Below are 6,817 nucleotides of genomic sequence, written 5' to 3'. Positions count from 1 at the left end.
TGAGGATACTTAGAGCAGTATCTCTAAAAAATCAAATGAGATTCTTCAAATTGATGAAGCAGTATCTCAAACAGAGAAATGAGATTCTTCAGATTAATGAAGCAATATCTCGAATATTCATCTGTTGGGGGAATTTTAAGAAAAGACTCCTTTTGAGGGAGATTTACTGGAAATGCTCTGTAGGGGAAAAAGCTCATAAGAGACTTTTTATGGTAACCTCTGCTTGGGGAGCGATGATTGTAAAGAAAATTCCTGGGAATATCATTATTAATCGTAAAGTCGAAAAATGATTTACTGAGATATAATCCCATGAGCATATGCAGGGTAATAACTTCATTTGGAATGAGGAATGTCCAAGATATACATGAATGACCTTGGATCCTGACATTTTATATTTGATTTTTGTATGATGTCCCACTTTAGGTGGGATTTCCATGCATGGGATGATGCATGGGATGTATGCAAATATGCAATTTACTGGGGATATTTGGCTGTGCATGTAGGAATGCGAATGACTTTTTTTTATTTTGTTGAACTTCCCATTTTATGGGAGTGTTATGCATGAGTATGTTGATGATTAATATGATCGTGTTTTTTTTTAATTCTTCTGTTCTGTAGGAAAACCATTTACGAATGATTTATATGATGCATGTCAGAATGAAAATAGGTAATTGGACATGCCTCGGTTAATACGTTTTTGCTTGGGGGTATGATGCCAAAAGTGGGGACTTTTGTTATTGGGGTGTGATGCCAATAGTGTGGACTTTTGTTATTGGGGTGTGATGCCAATAGTGTGGACTTTTGTTATTGGGGTGATCCAGGTTATTGAAAGGTTCAGACCTCTCAACACGCGATACTCCATCCATGATTTACCAATGTTTCTGCTGGAAATGTGATGGAGCCTTGCCCCGGTCTGGCTATACCATGAGTACATTTATGAGAGGTATGAATTAGTAGTTGAAAGGAGCATAACTATCTGCAATCATTCCTACACCTTTATGAAAAACAAGAATGAATCTTGGAGACTAAAGTATTTGCCCGTTTACTATTTCAAAAGCAATTTTACCACTTTATTTAACCTGTGTTTTATTTTCTCCCATAATTTTTTAAAAGTGATATTTATCAAAAATAAAAGGGTACTTTGCAAACAAACAGATAAAATACAAAAAAAAAATGATTTGGGCATATTTTGGTAGAGAAGATTTCTCTTTTATTGATTTGACCTTTAAATGGGAGATTGTACATAAAGATGAAATTCCTTAATGAGGTAATTGTTGTGCATAGAAACAAAAATGGCAATGAAAGGTGGGTCCTTATCGAGTTTCCACACTGCTATGATCCTTATGTCTTTGATAATCCGAGCACTTTGCTTTTGAAAAGTGAGGTAAGGTGATTCTTTGTCTTCGAGGATACATCAAATGTCTGTAAGTACAGCTTTTTGCCTTGGAATTAATCCCTAACTTTTTCCTGGACTGCCCTTTCGGGTTTTCGATCCACCGGGATACCCATTTTTCCTGAGTTGCCCTTTCGGGTTTTCAACTCAGCAGGTCAAATTCTTTTATTTTCATCCCTAATTTTTGCCTGGATCGCCCTTTCGGGTTTTCGATCCACCAGGATATCCATTTTTGCCTAAATCGACCTTTCAGGTTTTTGATTTAGCGGCTTTTATTATTCCATGTTTTTAGGCGAAGTACTTCTTAACAGCATCAGTGTTAGTGGGAAGCGGCAACTCATCACCATCCATAGTAGCTAGGATCAAAGCGCCTCCGGAAAAGGCTCTAACCACCACAAACGGACCTTCATAATTTGGTGTCCATTTCCCTCTGGAGTCTTTGTGAATAGGCAAGATTTTCTTCAGTACTAAATCTCCCTCTTGAAACACCCTGGGATGAACTTTCTTGTCGAATGCCTTTTTTAAGACGCCTCTGATATAGTTGACCGTGACCTAACGCTTTCAAGCGTTTCTCCTCAATAAGGTTGAGCTCGTCATACCTTGATTGAACCCATTCCACCTCGTCTAGCTTAGCCTCCCTCAGGACTCTCATCGAGGGGATCTCTACTTCTATAGGGAGAACTGCTTCCATACCGTATACCAATGAATAAGGGGTCTCCCCTGTTGAAGTTCGTACCGACGTGCGATAGCCATGTAACGCAAAAGGTAACATCTCGTGCCAATCCTTGTACGTGACAACCATCTTCTGGATGATTTTCTTGATATTTTTATTTGCAGCTTCAACATCCCCGTTCATCTTAGGTCGATAGGGTGATGAGTTATGATGCTCAATTTTGAATGTTGCGCATAACTCATCCATGGTCTTCTTGTTGAGATTGGACCTATTATCAGTGATGATCTTGTTGGGAATCCCATATCGACATATGATGTTATTTTTTAAGAAACGGGCGACTACATGCTTTGTGACATTCGCATAAGATGCGGCTTCCACCCATTTGGTAAAGTAATCTATGGCCACCAAGATAAATCTGTGTCCATTTGATGCTTTGGGTTCTATCATTCCAATCATGTCGATGCCCCACATAGAGAAAGGCCAAGGTGATGCTATGACATTCAGCGGGGTAGGCGGTACATGTATTTTGTCAGCATAGATTTGGCACTTGTGGCATGTTCTGGTGTAATGATAACAGTCAGCTTCCATCGTCAACGAGTAGTAACCTGCCCTTAGGATTTTCTTTGCCATGGCATGCCCATTGGCGTGCGTACCGAAAGACCCTTCGTGTATGTCCCTCATAAGCTGATCTGCTTCATTTTTGTCCACACACCTCAACAAAACCATGTCATAGTTTTGCTTGTACAATACTTCTCCATTCAAGAGGAATTTTGATGCCAACCTCCGGATGGTCCTTTTGTCAAGGCTGGAAGCCTCTGTCGGATATTCCCGCTTCTCCAGATACTGTTTGATATCAAAGAACCAGGGTTTACCATCTGGCTCTTCTGCTGTCGTCAGGCAATGAGCAGGCTCGTCAAAACGCCTAATTTCAATATGAGGCTGATGGTTTGGCCATATCAATTTGTACATGGAAGCCAGAGTTGCTAAGGCATCTACAATCTGATTCTCTTCTCGAGGAATATGAGAGAAAGTGATTTCGTCGAACTTTGGGAGTAGCTTCAACATATAATCCCGGTATGGAATTAGGTTAGCATGTCTTGTTTCCCAATCGCCTCTGATTTGATGTATGACTAGAGCGGAGTCCCTGAATACTTCTAGTATCTTAATCTTCAACTCAATAGCTTCTTCCAACCCTAGTATACAAGCTTCATACTCGGCCATGTTGTTTGTGCAGGGAAAACAAAGCTTTATAGTGAATGGTAGATGGAAATTCTTGGGAGACATTAGCACTTCCCCAATTCCATGGCCTATTGCATTTGAGGCACCATCCAACATGAGCGTCCAACCTGCTTTTGGCTTCAGACTTTCCTCTAGTTTGGAGTCTTCAACATCCTTAACAGCCATGATGTTCTCATCTGGGAAGTCGAACTTCAAATATTGGTATTCCTCCAGTGGTTGGTGAGCCAGATGATCTGCTAATATGCTTCATTTGATCGCCTTTTGCGCGACATATTGGATATCGTATTCTGACAACAACATCTGCCAATCGGGCAATTCTACCAGTGAGAGCTAGTTTCTCGAATATGTACTTGATGGGATCCATTTTAGATACCAACCAAGTCGTGTGAGTTAGCATGTATTGCCTGAGATGCTTAGCAGCCCATGCGAGTGCACAACAAGTCTTCTCGAGTAATGAATATTTGGTCTCACAATCATTAAATTTCTTGCTCAGATAATAGATGGCGTGCTCTTTTCTACCAGTCTCATCTTGTTGTCCCAATACACAACCCATGGACTCATCGAGCATGGTTAGATACATGATAAGAGGTCTCCCTTCGGCAGGGGGAATTAGAATCGGTGGCTTTTGCAAGTATTTTTTGATTTTATCGAAGGCTATCTGACAGTCATCATTCCACTCCACGCCTTGATTCTTCCTCAGAAGCTTGAATATTGGTTTGCATGTTGCATTAAGGTGAGAGATAAACCTGGCGATGTAATTTAGTCTCCCTAAGAAACCACGAACCTCCTTCTCAGTATTTGGTGTGGGCATGTTCTGAATGGATCGAACCTTGTCAGGATCTACTTCAATTCCCTTTTGGCTTACAATAAATCCTAAAAGCTTCTCAGATCGAACCCCAAATGTGCATTTATTAGGATTAAGTCTCAACCTAAACTTCCTCAAACGAGCGAATAGTTTCTCCAGGTTGGTGATGTGCTCTTCTTCTATCTGGGATTTGGCAATCATGTCATTGACATACACCTCAATCTCTTCATGAATCATGTCGTGAAAGAGAGTCACCATGGCACGTTGATATGTTACCCCAACGTTCTTTAATCCAAACGACATTACTTTGTAACAAAAGGTGCCCCAAGGGGTAATGAACGTAGTCTTCTCCATGTCCTCGGGATCCATTTTAATTTGGTTGTATCCAGAGAAACCATCCATAAAGGAAAACACGGAGAACTGAGTTGTGTTATCCACCAATACATCAATTTGAGGTAATGGGAAATCGTCTTTGGGACTGGCTCTGTTTAAGTCTCGGTAGTCTACGCACATGCGGACCTTTCCATCTTTCTTCGGTACTGGTACAATGTTAGCAACCCATTGTGGGTACTTAGCGACTTCCAGGAAACCAGCGTCAAACTTCTTTCTCACCTCTTCTCTGATCTTGAGAGCCATATCTGGTCGAGTTCTTCTTAGCTTTTGTTTGACAGCAGGGCATTCTTCTTTAAGGGGAAGCATGTGGGTCACGATATCAGTGTCTAATCCGTGCATGTCTTGGTATGACCAAGCAAACACGTCGTCATATTCGTGGAGGAGCTCTATCAACCTTGTCTTCACTGTATCTTGAAGTGCGGCACCTACCCTCACTTCTCTCCTATCTTCTTTTGTTCCCAGATTGATAACCTCAATGTCTTCTTGGTGTGGTTGAATGACCTTCTCTTCCTGTCTGAGTAATCTAGCCAACTCTTCAGGGAGTTCGCAATCTTCCCCTACTTCATCTTCAGCTTGGTAGATCGAACAATCAAAGTCATATTGGACCATAGCTGTGTCGTTATCAATGATCTCGGTGGTGTTTCTGCATGTTATGATTTATGTAGTTTATTTAGAAAGTGCGTGCATAAAAATTGATTGCCATTTTTGTAAATAGATCAAAATGAAAGAAAAGAAACAAAAATTTGGATGCAAAATGTCATTTCATTAATGGTAAAAACTCTTGAAAAAGATAAAGGAGGCCATACAACACGCCATTGTGCCTTGGGCAGAGCATAAGGTTTTGTCTATAAATGATAAAATTACTTTTGAAATATTTGGGGAACTTCCACAACTTTCCAGTTTGTCAATTCTTCATTAGGTGCGGCTTGACGCATCCAGCTGGGCACCCCCTCCTCGCGATCTTCTTCGCTGATCATCGCCACCTGCTTGCCAAAGATGTGGCCAGCGCTGGTGAACGTTTTCTCCACAGAAGGAATCTGTTCTTTGTCATGTTGGTTACCGACTTTGTGTGATGATGGATCATACCCCAGGCCAAACTTGTCTCGTTTCTCTTTCACTTCCACCACTTTGCCCCAGTCTTAAGCATCTTCACTTTCCATAACAGCTTTAGCTCCTTTCCACGAGGCCATGGATGGTCCTGACTTCGGGACCTCCAAGGTCTGTTGGACGACCATCATGTTTACCACTTCCAGGGATTGGAATGGTGTTTCGGTGATTTCACCATCTACCTCGATATATCAGAAAGATGTCAAGTGACTAACCAAGATGTCTTCCTCTTCTCCAATCACAATCATCTTGTCATTTATAATGAATTTCATCTTTTAATGCAGAGTAGAGGTGACAGCACCTGCAGAGTGAATCTAAGGTCTCCCAAGTAGGCAACTGTAACCAGGATGTATGTCCATGACCTAGAATGTGATATTGAAAATAGTTGGACCTATCTTGGTTGGTAAGTCAACTTCTCCTATCACTGCTCTCCTTGAGCCATCAAATGCTTTTACAATTAGGATACTAGGTTTCATACTTATCCCTTCCATTGGCAGCTTTATCAAAGTTGTCTTCGGCATGACATTCAGTGAGGAACCTGTGTCTACCAACACTCTTTCCAGTATAGTATTTATGTATTTCAAGGAGATATGGAGGGCGTTGTTATGGTTCTTTCCCTCGATTGGTAGTTCATCATCATTAAAACCCAAGAAATTCCCAGTTGTCACACAAGCTATCACATCATCAAACTGTTCTATTGTTATATCCTTCGTGATATGAGCGGCACTCAATACCTTCAACAGCGAATTCCTGTGTGCTTCTGAGTTGAGCAGTAGAGATAACATGGAAATTTTGGAAGGTGTTTGGTTTAGCTGGTCCACCACCTTATAATCGCTCTTCTTGATTATTCTCAAAAACTCCTCAGTCTCCTCACGAGTGACAGCAGCTTTAGGAGACAGGTGTATGTCTTGCATTCCTTGATTAGGGATCGGGATCTGGACAGCAGCCTCCTTCTTTTTAGCTCTTTTAGAAGTATCAGCAGTTCTTGGTGCGAACACTCGGCCACTACGTGTCATTCCTGTTGGCCCCATAATTGAAGTGACATTTGGTTCGTTGATCATCAAAGGTTGATCTTCCTGCCCCTACTTAAAAGCTCTGGGTTGATATATCCACGGGACTGCCTTCTCATCTTTATATTCGAATGGTGTCGGGAACTGTATCACCAATGGGCTTATAGGTATTTCTACTTTAACCTCGTCATAGGGGA

Source organism: Lathyrus oleraceus, chromosome 5 (genome assembly GCF_024323335.1).
Source record: "Lathyrus oleraceus cultivar Zhongwan6 chromosome 5, CAAS_Psat_ZW6_1.0, whole genome shotgun sequence".
Classification (NCBI taxonomy): Eukaryota; Viridiplantae; Streptophyta; class Magnoliopsida; order Fabales; family Fabaceae; genus Lathyrus; species Lathyrus oleraceus.
Note: the sequence above shows the minus strand (reverse complement) of the source record.